Source organism: Lepisosteus platostomus, chromosome 12, assembly GCF_059453375.1.
Source record: "Lepisosteus platostomus isolate fLepPlt1 chromosome 12, fLepPlt1.hap1, whole genome shotgun sequence".
Lineage (NCBI taxonomy): Eukaryota > Metazoa > Chordata > Actinopteri > Semionotiformes > Lepisosteidae > Lepisosteus > Lepisosteus platostomus.
Window position 1 is genome coordinate 34,014,432 of NC_142622.1, and position 14,468 is coordinate 34,028,899.

At 39.4% G+C, this 14,468-nt stretch overlaps 1 protein-coding gene and 1 non-coding gene across 2 annotated transcripts in view; both read left to right on the forward strand.

The window, feature by feature from the left end:
* Positions 1-14,468, forward strand: part of gabbr2 (gamma-aminobutyric acid (GABA) B receptor, 2) — a 341,200-nt gene that overhangs the window by 9,961 nt on the left and 316,771 nt on the right. The gene's annotated exons all lie outside the window — the stretch shown is intronic.
* Positions 10,891-10,994, forward strand: LOC148651445 (U6atac minor spliceosomal RNA). The gene has a single exon (XR_015925827.1). It is a non-coding gene; the product is annotated as a U6atac minor spliceosomal RNA (small nuclear RNA).

A 14,468-nucleotide genomic window follows, 5' to 3' on the forward strand; every position in this document is an offset into this window, starting at 1 on the left:
ACAAATGCGAGAATCACTTGTGCTGTCAAGCAGTGACACAGGTTTTTTTTGTTATTGACTGCAAATCTACTGGCTTGCTCTTGGGGGATGCAAGAAAATGCCACTTTATTGCAGAGAGTTGGGTGTAGATTTTATTTAGGCTCGTATAAGCGGACGTTGCAATCAGATTTCCTCCTGAAATTGTGCTGTTGTTGCATTTTTTTTTGCTGAAAAGGCAAAACCAAACCAATGAAGAAAAATCTTTTTAAAATGTCTTTCTAAAAGTTAAATGCATTCACTCAAACCAAGTTTGTTAGGTTGTTAAAACACATAGAGTTAAAATTGCTTGCATATTTATGCCTGTAGCCCAAAATAATGTACACACTGCACATTCAGTCTCTGAAATGTTTCCATGCATAATCCTTCTCCAAATGATTCAACTATGTGCAACTTATTTGAAGAAATAAACCCAAGAAAAACATTATTGTCTTGGATGTCCATTGTCTTAGATGATATTGCCTCAGTTTTGTGAATGCTGAAGAGAAAAAGTAGGCCAGAACAGGTTGTGACTGCATGAAAATAAAAATGAAAACATCTACCCTGATCAATTAAATACAAAAAAGAATTGTGCTTTGTGATTTTGTGTATGTCTGTTTCAAGCTTCAGTTCACAACTATATATTTTTTTGATAGGGCAAAAGGGCACAGTGGCACAGTAGTTAGCATGGCTGTCTTGTAGTGTTGGGCCCTGGGTTTAATCCCTGGGTTGCTATCTGTGTGGAGTTTGTAAGTTTTCCCTGTGATTACATGGGTTTCCTCCCACAGTCCAAAGACAACATATTAACTGGTACAGTAGGTTAATTTGCATCTGGATACAGTACATTGGCCCCGGTGTCAGTATGTGTGTTTGTGTCTGTGTGCCCTTTGATGGACTGGTGTCCTGTCCAGGATGTATCCCACATTGGATTATTTTTAATTATGCTACATTTTCTTTATTTGTAAAAGACATGTCAAATTTTGCAGACAAAGATTCAGGGACATTGAACTCTAATGGCTGAGCATTGTACTGAATTATAGCAACAGCCTGCAGTAAAAAAACAACATCTAGTCGGTACTGTACCTTAACCCAAGAACTGAACCTCAGTGTTTTTTGTCAACTTGTGATATAACTAGGTTATTAGGGATTTTACTTTATAACGGCAATCCCTCTAGCACACAAAATGTCATAATCGCACAGTTCCAGAGCAACCAGAATTGACAAGACAATTAGAAGTCTGCTTTTGTTCATGACTGGGCCATGAATGAAAACTGTCTCTTTGAGAAAGAGAATGTGGTTGAGCTTTAACTATACAATATATTGCAGTAATGGCTTACATTGCTCATAGCTTAGATTTCCATGAAGGTTTTGTTCAGCTAAGCGGAAAATAATTCTGAGGTAGCTTAAGTCATACCATCAATATTAAAAAATCAAATTTAGCTCAAACTATAATCACATTGTAAATCATTTAAGCATATTAAAAGGACGGGTTTTAGAATGTTTTTGTGTTAGATATCAAATTATTTATACATTTTTAAGTAATATTAATTTGTCATAGAACTACATTTATTGGGTTTGCTACAATAATACTCAAACTTCTGAAGCACTGTTGTGTAACACTTGAAAGGTAACAGAATATTTTTTTTCTGTATTCCTACCCATTGCAGGGAAGGTTTTTCCCTGGAAAGATGTTCTTTTTATGTTGCTCTGTAAGAGTTGAGGAGAATGAAAAAGAGATGGTCTTAAAAATCGTTTTGTGCATTTTTCCCTGTAAAAAAGCACAATAAATATTCCTCTGATCTCCTCCGCTCTTAGACTTTTAATGAACCTCAAGGCAGAAAGCACAGTAATCTGTCTAGCAGCTTTTGTCTTATGATGAATTACAAGTTACTTGCCCCTGGATTAGGGAAATGTTATTTGCATACATTACTTTATCAGCAGTGGTGCTGCACATTTTGCTGATAGATTTCAGTAAGAGAGGCTAGAACTCCCTAGCTTTAAAAAACAACAACAAACTTTATGTTATATAAAACCTGTAAAAGTAACATCTCAAAGCACTTTGTAGTGGGTATACAACAAACAGTTAAAACAAAAGAAAACAGCTACAGTATAAGGACAGCAAATTACAAAATAAGCAGATAAGAAACACAAGCTGTCTTGAGGGGACTGAGAAGTAAAAAATGGATTCAGAACATGTTCTTAAGTTTTATCCAGAAGAAATGACGAGGAAAATATTTTTTCTGTGCCCAGTTTAAAGTTGATAAAGCAGATGCCTCTTTGTTCCCTATCTATTGAAGAGGGAAATCCAGGAACCTTTTCCACCAGAGCCTGGGTTATGTGATCTCAAAGATATAGGGTGAAGTATTGGTATAATATTCTACAACAGTCGACAGCAGCATGTCTGCATCTGAATCAAGGAATCAAATATTAAAAATCAAATTGGTGCGTTAGGATGAAGTGAATGAGTCTCTAAGAGTGATCAGGAGAATAAATGAAGTCAGTTACCATCTCACAATGGCTGTGCTCTGAAACCATAGCCTTCACCCGGTTACTACTCATGGCTGCACTTCCTTTTATTTTAATCCTGTACTGTTATTGAGCTCAGTTCTTAAACCTTTTAAACATGTCTCAAATTACCGAGCTGTTTAGTTTCAGTCGCGGAGATTCACAATGCGGGAACTTGTTTCAGCTACTGACAGCTCAACAGCTTTGGAAAGTGTTGAACTGTTTCAGTTTGTTCAGATGTTTAGTCAGGAATTTAGGTGAAGTTCTGAATTACTAGCGATACATATGTATCATTGGTCTATGGAGACACAAATTTGTTTTACAGTGCTTCTTCCTCTGAAATAAATTGTACAAGAGGAAATGTCTCTTGATGCTATCACTACAGACCTACCCAGAGAGGCTGCGGTGGTGATTTTATTTAAATATTGCTCCCATGCAATGGCTGGTCTTTCTATACATACTGAAAGAAATGGAAGAAAAACCTTTACAGATCTCTTATTTTATATTTTATTGAGATCCTATTTCATATCTTTGCTGAATGATAATGTACGGAGTTTTTGGGGGAGAAAATTGGATATTTGGATCTATTCTCCTGAGTTTTGTTTTAACCCCATATCCAAAACAAATATGTCTCTAAATCAGTTTGTGATGAAGTGTATCCTTCTCTCCTGATATTGACAGTTGCTGTTCAGGTGGCCCAAGGTAACAGAGAGAAGCTTCTAAACATAAAAAAAATAATTGAAGCCACACTGTCCAATGACAGTTAAATTTCAAATTAAGGTAAATTTGAAAACGCACCAAAACTGGTAGCTTCATTCCAGTATTTAGAGCCTCTATAGAAAAGATTTGACAAGATTTCTTGATTATCTGGGTCACCGAGTATCTTTTGATCTTCTGTGTAATGGAAAATAACCGAGGAAAGAAGGCATTGCATTGCTGTAAGTAGTGTTCAAATGAACAGAATGAAATGGCTCAGAATAAGCAGAAATTTACCCAGTAATTAGACATTTTGCAGTAGAAATGGCCTGTGTGGGTAATTAATGTAATGAAGAAATTCATTACCTTAACACAATCTGACTCTTTCACTTGCAGCACTTTTTCATAACGTTTCCCAGACTCTTGTTTCCTTGACTAATGAATGTTAAAGGAGCAGTCCATCACTATATTCAAAGAACAACTTTCCGAAAATGGACAAGAAAAGTAACATTTTGAAAGGTACCATTACCTTAATACGACATTTTCTAATTCGTATGCTTCAGTTGTTTTAAATAATAATTAACGTATTTCTTTAAAGTTAGGACATGCACACTTAAAGGTAACTTGTTGTTTTAAATTGTATTTCTAAAATAACTAGAATAAAATAACAAGAACAAAATAACTCTCTGTATGACTTCACAATACTCAGAATATTGGAACTACTGCATCATCATGAAATATAAATGAAATGTTATGTTGAGTATATAAAGATTTTTGACTATCACTATTGACTTTTCTACAATCTGCACACATACATAAACATTTCATGTTGTAGTAGAAAGATCAAGGTAAATTCAAAATTGAAATGTGATAAATGAAATGACTCCTTTAGGTTTTGACTGACAATTAATGGAGAGTTTCCTGTCAGAATCCCTAGTTCTATATTCCACTTTTTTTTAATCTGTTTTTTTCTTTTCAAGATATGTAATCTATTTTTATATGTACAGTATATACTTGCCAAACTTGATCCTTTAGATTAATGGTTAATTTTCCTAGTGCAAAATAAATTGTTTACTGCATATAATGGTGGGCTAAACTAGCAGATTGAGTCTAAATTTTGTGACCCCATTTACTGTTCAACCACTTGTCAGTGACAAAAATTGACCAAGGGAAAACATTCATACATGCTTTTCTCTCTTCTGTCAAATGTTTTGTCTTACCCACTATGAGCATTGGCCACTAAGAATGGAGATTGGCAATCTTTTAATTAATATTTGACCACTTTAATGAATTCATGCAAACTTAGTAAAGTAAATAGCAATGCATTGCCTGTTGTCGGAAGAAACAATTGATTCTTAAGACATGATCAATGAGAAGGCTTTCCCTCTTCGTGCTTTCAAGTTTCAAACTTTTAAGTTAGTAAATATTCTGTATTCCAAACACGCACCAATTTAAATTACACAGGCTATTAGATAACACATAGGCAATACGGAATATGTCAAAGGAGGGCTTCGAAATGCTGTGATAAAGAGATGTACCATTTTAGAGAAAAAAGATTCTTTTGAAAGGAATTGTTTATTTATAGAAATGTGAAATGGAAAACATTTGTGTTGTCACCTACTATGTAGCTGTATTATTGTTATTTGAAACTTTAGTATACATTACTGGTTTAGTATGAGTTTCACTCATTGTGTAAGGCTTTGAGGATTAGAATAAATCCAGTCCTTGTGATCTGGAATCCTGCTGGTTTTCTATGTCTCCTTAAGTTATAAACAGCTATTTACGTGGGAGAAGTGTTAAGGTTTAATTGGACCAATGTCTTCCTTTTCCACAGCCTTAAGATGTAGTCTTAATGACATCCAAACATTCTCTGGTTTCTTGACACCCAGATAAAGTTTTGGGAACCTCTGGAGTAAAGTGTATATGATACAATGATTGATATTCTTCACTTGTGGATTAATAAACTCGCCTACTGTACCTCTTCACTTTACTTGACCTACTATTCTTAATTTAAATATTGCCCATCGTAGTAACAATATCATTCTGAATGATGTTTTGGAGGGTAATTATTTTTAGTATAGATAATTCATTAGGACTGCATTTTGTTTTTCTGCCTTTCTGTCCTCTAAGCTTGGTTTGCCTTTGTCAGCCAGTGAAGGTGGCAGACATGCAGTATTCCTCACTTCCTTTTTGTTTGCATGAGTTGATTGGTGCAGAAACTAGGCCCATGAGTCATTATTGAATTAGTGTACTGATGTTGCCTTGAGCCCATTTCCCTTAGAAGCATTGGCAGTAGCATCATCTGTGGGACACCTGTGCTGCTGCTTGTGGGAGATCTTTCCCCTTGTTCCAGCTGCCTGTCTCTTCTATTATTCTTTAAGCGATTGGAAATATCAGTGTGTGTGGCTTACTGAGGAGTGTCAACAGCGATAGGTAAAAGAGCATCAGCATGCTGTCTTTCCCAAGGAGGAACGGAATATTAATAAGCAATAACTCTGCACTTGTCAGCCTGGTAATTATGTTAAATCCTATTTAATTCCTCTACAGAAAAGAAAACATGACAATGGTAGCTTAGGGGGAAGCCATCCCCAGGGTCAATTTTCAGCTCGCCTTATAGAAATTTGGTTACAGTGTGGACTTCAAAAGGCTGCTTACGGATTACGAGTTGGTCACGCCTAGTTTACACCTAGCAGGAGGCCTTGGCTCCGTTTGGCCACTGTGTGGAAAGCACACAATTGTTGATCGCTTTTAGTGATACCTGCAGAATTTGGAAATCGCCGGTTGAGTGTTTTTCATGCTTGGATTACATTGTGGCTATGAGCCCTGTAACTGCAAACAGGGGATCATAAGGAAATGTGGGCTCATCGACAGACAACACAGCCCTTACTGGAGATTCAGCACCAATTAGAGGAGAGGTGCATGCTTCACTGACAGTGCTGCAGGCCTGCGAGCACTGAGGAGGCTGAAGTGTTGGCAGAGGCCTGGCTTGCTATTGCCTGGCTTGGATTCTTGGGGAATCCTGGTCAGCTAGTGTGACTGTTACGGTTCCGCGTAGGCTCGTGGCCTCGCCGCTCCACCCCGCCTGTTTGTCCCGCAACACCTGGGTGCGAACCCAGGTCTCCGGCGTAACGCAACAGGGAACCAGCCGAGTGAGCTAAAGGAGACCCCCCTCAACCCGGTGTCTGAGGTCCCTGCTACGTGCAGGGAGGTCGATGACGTCACCGTGCTGAAACTAGCTCCGCTCCCCCAACATGTTTGAACCTGTGATCATAGTGCTGAGTCTGCACTTGAGCAGGGGGGAATTTACTTGGCTTCTCTTAATCTCTTGTTGGGCTATATTATTAGGCTACATTGCTGGCAGCAACATCAACCTGCAGCTCACAATTGGCAGCCCACTGAAGTTCAGCAGGTGTGAGCCTCTGTGGTGTGTCCTCTGTATAGTGACTGTTTGCTGTTCTTAGGATGAGACGTAAAACCGAGGTCCCGACTCTCCGTGGTCATTAAAAATCCCAGGGTTGTTCCTGAAAAGAGTAGGGGTGTTACCCCGGCGTCCTGGCTAGATTTCCTCCCTGGCCTTGAACTGACTTCATCACTCTGTTCTGCTCCCCACTTGGGCTGCCATCATGTCATCCAGGCGGAGGGACCACACATGACCTATCCCTATTACCAGTAAAACACTTTGACAGTACAGTACAATACAGTACAGCCAAAATCTTTGATAGCAAGATACTGCACTTCACAGCACAACAAATAATACAGCATAATAAAAAAACAAAAACAAATCCTCTTTGTGGACAAAAAAACTTCAACAGCTCTTTGTTCTAGTTTCTAGTTATTCTTAGCATTGGAATAAAAATGAATTCAGACTTTTCCTAATGAATCTCACTGATACGGGCAGGGGTGAGCAGTGCCTCCAGGGAGCAAGAGGCAGTTTTGTGAGTGTGTTTGGATTTGGCTCGGTTTCTCCTTTCTAGCTGAAGGTCCCTTCAGCTCTGTTTGCCATTCTGTAGAAAAACAATATCCATATTTTTATTCCAGCGCATTGTCGTTTACTTTAATTTTGAATGCTGTTCATTATATGGGTGGATTTGGTATTACTTGTTCTAAGAAGATGGTCTCTCGGAAAAAGGTTGCTTCCTGTTTGCCTTTCCTGGCACCTGTGGGTCCTTTCTTAGCGTTGTACATGCTGTACAACTCTATATTACTCAGTGACCACATAGCTTTTCTGCTATCTAATGGGTATTTCTGAGGTCCTCTGTGATTGGGGAAGGGGTTGTCATATAGGCAGGAATGATGGGGTAGCAATTGAATGGATATTGGTCCCCACCTAGTTTTGGGAGATGAGAGAACAGCATGGGAGAGAGAAAACAAAATTATTCTTTCTTCTGTTTCCTTTTTTGATCTTGTGTTGCCCCCCCCCCCCCCCCAAGAAAAGGGAAAGATTTGTTCATGAGACAGATCTTTGTAGGTGAGCAAAGAAACATGGCGTATTGGACGCTGAACTTTAATCTTTTTGATGCTTTGTGGTTTTTGTTTGGTGGCGAAAATTAAAAAAAAAAACAATCTCATTGGTTGTGCACTTTTTGACTCCTGGTAGTATCTGGGGACAATGCAGTTCAATGCTAAAAGCTCTTAGCTCATTTCTGAAAGGTTGTAGTTTCAGGTCCCTGCTATGGGCACTACTGCTATACTCATGGGAGAGGGCCTTTATTCCTGCTTCTGCAGTCCACCTGGAATGGAGTCATGGTATCTGTCAGCCTTATAAGGAAACAATGATGAGATGATGGATTTGGATCGATTAGACTAGAATGCTTTAAGACAGTGGTTCTCAAACTTTTTGGACCAAGTACCACCCCTAATCCAACCAAAGCATCCAAGTACCACCTACAAGTCATCATCTCACAGGAACCCCAGAAATTCTCAATGACCAACATGAGCACGCGTGCACACACACTCACACATACATATAATAAATATTATAATAATAAACTTTATTTGATATAGCGCCTTTAAAGGTGGCTTCTCAAAGTGTTTTACAGAAAAAAAAAACATTAACAACTAATAAAAAAGCACCATTTCAGTGAGAGGGGTGAGCCTGTTAAGTTGAGCAAAGCAGATGTGAATTAATTTTTCGAGCCTTGATACAATTCACAACCGAGTCTAACAGATATTAAATCGTCAGGCATTTTCTTGACGGCAAAGTTCTCGCGGTGGATGTTGAAATGCGTACATTAATTTCTGGAGCAACCTCTCTATTTCGTGCAACTACACCGTTATGTCGGCTTGTCATTGCTCTAGCACCGTCTGTACAAACTCAGACGCATTTTATCCAGTCGAGGCCATTCTCTTCGATAAATTCATTCAGAAGCTGAAATATGTGCTCTCCTGTAGTTCCTTTTGGTAGTCGTTTACAGAACAAAAAGTCTTCATGGGACATGCCCTCAAACTCGTATCTAACGTAAACGAGCAAATTGGCCAAATCGACTAAAGACTCGTCTAATTGCAGTGAAAAACATCTGCTCATCTTTACGCGCTCTATCAGTGTACTTTTGATATAATCCTTCATTTCAATAATTCTATGAATGACTGTCTTTCAGGGGGAGGGGGGCAGCAGGTCGAGCTGTTTAGCAGCTTTTTCTCTTCACATAATACGTGTCAGCTCTTTTGCCAACGGTAAATAAGGTTCTTCAAAAATAGTGTAGCTTACCTGCTTTAGCAATACGCAAGCTTGCATTTTTCCGCGTTTCCGTTTTTATTTCCGTATTTATTTAAAGTTTTTATTTCATGCGCATGGGAGCGAGACACAGAGACGCTCGGTGTATTTTTCTCAAATTAGAACAGTTCTTAAATATTTTTCTGTTATCACGCTTTCGTGAGCTCACAAGATTACCTGCGTTCGTAGCACGTATTTCTATGCATTCCTGTGTTTAGAACGTTGGCATAGTTCCAAAATCACGCACATTCTCCTTTCTCCCTATTTGCTGTAGATACAGTAGCTTTTTTTAAATACAATTGGTCACTTGCATCCGTAGCACGCATTCCTATAGAGTGGTATAGAATTACAGAGTATCTCTTGTGTCCACTGAAGTATTAGCGCGCACTGTATCGTAGTACATAGGCTGCGTATTCGACACGTATTAAAATACAAAATGTGAAAACCCGTCCTGATTTTTCAGCGCACACGACACAGTTCCAGGGTCATTTGGCGTACCACTTGGCGGCACTCCATGTACCACTGCTGGTACGCGTACCACAGTTTGAGAACCACTGCTTTAAGATATGGCAGCCCTCACCAGGAAAAGTGGACTGAAATGAAAACCTGAATGATTTAAAACAGACAAAAGATATGCATACAGTGCCTATGGTCTGCAGACGAAGCTTTTCATTGTAGAACTCAGGAGGATTATTCAAGAAACCTTTATCTGGAATTAATATAACATGCAGATCTTCGAAGCTTTAATAAATCAGAAAGAATAGTTAGAAACTGACTGTCTTGATGGATTTCTTCAAAAAATCCATCAAAAACTCATAAAAAATTGGATTTGAAGATAACATTAATGCACTTAAGAACAACATGTTGAATTTCTTTCTGGCAACACTTCATATGTAAAAATAATTGATTAAATACAAGATGATTTGCTGTCATTTATATCATACTGGATTGGAGTTTATTTGCCCTTTGCTTTGCTGCCACAGGAAACAAAAACATCTATTAGGCATTTTCCAGAACAAAACAGTATCTTAATATGACTGTGCTAGTTCCCTATGAGCATATTGGCTTTATTAGTCCTGCAGGCGTTGTCAATGCTAATTTTTCAGATCATCTCTTCCACTGTACTGTATATCACTTTTTGTGAGTTTCCGTTCATACAGCACTGCATAGGGAAATTGCTTGATGGTTTGACAGACCTTAAAATATTTATTTAAAATATCAGGGATTTGACACTGGTTGTACAATTATAATTCAGGCAGGAAAGTACTGTATAATCCATTGGCTAACAATAAGAAATTCCAGTTTTCCTGAAGCAAAAAAAAAAACACCCTATGTTTTTCTCTTTATAAAACAGTGTGTAATTATACAAATTAGTCAGGCAATAATTTACTTTCCAGTCAGGATAACTTATAACATGCCTACTTTCAGTGACTGACAAAATTTAAAAAAAATACAACCAAATGACCCTGTTATGATTTCATGTTTGTTTGTGACAGCCTATTCCTTCTTTTGGATTAGTGATGACAGAAACTAAACTGAATATTAAACAAAAATGTGTAATGAGCCTTTAAGTTGTGGCTGTAATACAATCATTCTATTGATTTAGGCATACTAGGACTTAGGGAGTTTTGTGTCGTTATTGAAAATGGTATACATTGATTGCCACATGTATTCCTACTGTATTTGCAGTGGCCTGTCAGAATAGAACGAAAACCTGTATACAGTATGTACTGTATATAGCACAGGACACCTATTTGTCTGTTAGGGAATGTGTGAAATGGCATGATCATTACATATCTCACATGAAAACGATAGATGATGCAACTGGGTTTCAGAAAAAGCACACATATTTAGCAAGCAAGCCATGGCAGGAGGTAAATGGGTGACAATAATATATACTACAACATGTTTTATCCACTTTGAATATTAGAGAATGTATACATTTTATTCTGAGTAGGTGCATTTTTTTTTTAAGGAGAGGATGGAAGAGGTACTAGTGGCCTACAGCACACATATGGTTAAGGCGTTGCCACTAACTTCATGGAATCTCTAACCATTTTTTTAGCCGGCAGTTATACTGTATCACCCTGCAACTCACACCTGCCAACCCACTGAAGCTAAGCAGGTGTGAGCCTGGTCAGTACCTGGATGGGAGACCTCCTGGGAAAAACAAAGGTTGCTGCTAGAAGAGGTGTTAGTGGGGCCAGTAGGGGGGGCTCACCCTGCGGTCTGTGTGTGTCCTAATGCCCCAGTATAGTGACAGGGACACTAGACTGTAAAAAGGTGCCGTCCTTCGCATGAGACATAAAACTAAGGTACTGACTGTGGTCATTAAAAAATCTCCGTATGTTTTTCAAAAAGAGTAGGGGTGTTACCCTGGCGTCCTGGCCAAATTTCCCATTGGTCTTTACCAATCGTGACCTTCTAATAATCCCCATCTTTGAAGTGGCTTCATCACTCTGTTCTCCTCCCCACTGGTAGCTGATGTGTGGTGAGCGTACTGGCACACTTTGGCTGATATCATATCATCCAGGTGGGGCTACACATTGGTGGTGGATGAGAATCTCTATTATCTGAATGCGCTTTGAGTAGAGTGTCCAGAAAAGCATGATATAAGTGTAAGAAAGTTGTATTATTTCACTAACACACTGTATGTAATTAAGAAATTTAACCAGGTATTTGTTTTACTTACAGTCCATAAATGGCATATGTTACAGTGTCATAAAGCATGGCTTGTGCTGACTAATGAAATGCAGACGTGCACACTTTAGACGTGTACACTGTGTAAGAAACAGGAAAGTGATAAGGTTAATCGAGCAGGCTAAGACCACATTAATTTTGTTTTATCTTTTGTGTTTTGACAGTCCAACTCAGTGTGGTTTCCTTGTTTGTAACACACAGAGATATTTACTTCTACAGTATTAGTACCTAAGCGATTATGCCAAGTTACTGAACCATGAACAGAGAGGATCAATCAAAGCTGGTCTGCAGCTGCTTTCAGATGTGGATCAGTTAGTGGAAAGTAGTATGTTGATGCAAAGCAACCTTTGTTATTTCTACTGGGCTCAGTTAGTGAAGTTTTGTACAAGACTAATTCATTTGAGAATTCATTGAGAATACAGTTGAGCATTCTCAACTGCTCTTTACAAGCATCAGAAGCTTGTCATAATCAGCCAGACACTAATTACATGGCTTACCTGTGCAGAACAGGATGCACATTAGTAATTAAAGATTGGCCTCTAAGGTCGCTCATAGATAACTAGTGTGTAAAGGTAGGATTCCTACAGTACATTTGTCTCGAGTTGAAATATGTATTTTTCATATGAAATATGTATTGGCTTCAAGTTAATAAAAGAAAGTGTTAAGAAGGAAAGAAACATGCAAAGATAGCAGGATGCATATCTCAATACAACAAAAAGAGTCTCTCATGGAACGTCATTAATACATTTTCTTGAATTGTATTGTGTACAATGTACAGTATGACGTTTGGTAAATACAGTACTTGCATGTTTGCATTCACACTTAAGATATAATTTAAAAATTGTATTGGTATGACCTTGCAGCCTAAAAGGTGTAATTACAATTAATCAAAACAGTTTGCAATGTAATAAGTAACTGTACTGATTTTGGTATTTAAAGTCATTTTAAAAATATTTTAGTTCTAGAGAAAATGGCTTCAAGAGAATGGTGTTTGCTTCAGTGTCAAGCAAGATTACGGAAAACTAATGGCTGTATTAAAAGTGCCTCTACAAAATCCAGTTATATTCCCAGTCTTTGTCTGATGGAAGAGAAACAGGAGTTGTTGGTTCTGGATGAACTAGGAGAAGGAAGGGGATGCATGTTTTCATTTTTTGAGTTTGCTGCTGTACCAGGGGCAGCAGAACATTTTATTGCCCTTCAGCTCATTCAAGGTTGGTCACCTGAGCGCCAAAGAGGTCATGGCATCAGGGGATTTATCTCATTGCTGCAGAGAGCAACCTAGAAAGAGAAGAGGGCCAAAATGAAGAAGCGGGTGTGTAGCAGAAAGCCACAACAAGTGGTTAAGCAAAAGCAGGTCCAGGACCCCAAGACAAGGATGAATGAACTGGAGAAACTAGGGTGCTGTCTGGGAGAAAGGGACATTGTCATGAAGCGTTCTTTCAGAACCCTATGCAGACAACACAATCCGGGGAGTAGTGAGGAAAACACAGGGAAAAAAGCATGCAAAGGGACTGGAAGGAAAACAGGGGGCGTGTCCATGGTGCGCTGGTGTTCGGGGGGGGTGTGGCCAAGGCAAACAGTCCAAAGGAGTCTGAGGCAAATCCATGAGTGTTGCAAAAGTCTACGACCGGGTAATCCATCCTGACAGACAAACAGAGTTAAAAGCCAGAGTGGGATCCAGAGGAGGGACAGGGGAATAAAAGGGAGGGTCACGGGACCAGACACTCCCTAATCCCAGACTCAGAAGGTCAGGACACCATGATGAAGCCTGTGCCGTCGAGTCGCTCCTGGACTCGCAGATAGGCGGGCTTCCGGGCGTCCATCTTCCAAAGCTGAGCCCAGATTGGCAGGAACGCCTGGCTTTTGTAGGATGGGGGCAAGAACCGGAGGCAGGTGCAGGTAATCAAGAATAAAACTAGGAAGGGCCGGAGCGTCTTTAAGAGGAGGGGTTTAAGAGGGTGACAGATACTGGATCCACCATGAAGGGTGTTTGACTCCTAGCCTATCACCTGACAGGCTTGTGGCACACAGAGGCATTGCTGAAAGGTCCTGCAGAGGCTGTTGTGTGGGGTGTCTGTGTGCCATGGCCCCAGGCACGTGGCAGGTGTGGTGGTCATCCTCCAGTGGAGTTTGCTTCTTACAGTCATTGCACTTGTGAAAACTGGGCACAGGAATCTGAATATGCGCTGGAGATAGAATCATTCTCTTCAAGAGCATCCCCCTTGTAAGATTTTTCAATGAGGAAACCTGGAGTATAATATCAGTAGAACGGGAGCTAACTACCAAAAGTGCACAAGATAATGCTCAGCTCTACAGTAGTTTTTTTTTAAATCCTTCAAGAAATAAAGTTGGTCTGAGAGATCTGTAGGAACATCTTGAACTGTGCACAACATCACTTCCTTGCCTTGTTTCCCTTGTTTTAGTTTCTCTCCTTTTGTGGTTCCTAAAGGCAATAAAAGCAGCCTGGGGTAAAGCAAACAGCATCAAGAAGGCAGTCAAAGAAAAGAGTGGGCAAAAGCACATGACTGTAAATAGGTGAATGGAGGTGCTCACTATTTTGAGCAGTGACATCCACTGTGGCCACAGAGCGCAGAGCTACAAGCCCAGGGTTTTACTCAAAAGCAGTGCATATGAAAAGGTTATGGTGCAGTACAACCCAGTGCACGGGCGCCTGCTGTCCGCTATCTCTCGGCTTCATAGGTTCAGTGTTCTCTTAAAAACCTAGATGAAAAAAATGTCAGTGAGAAACAGTTGTGCCAAGCTAGTAAAATCTAGAAAAGAACAGCAAGACATGGGGTTTGGTGGAAACTCTTGTGAAGCAGCAACTCATTCTGAAGTA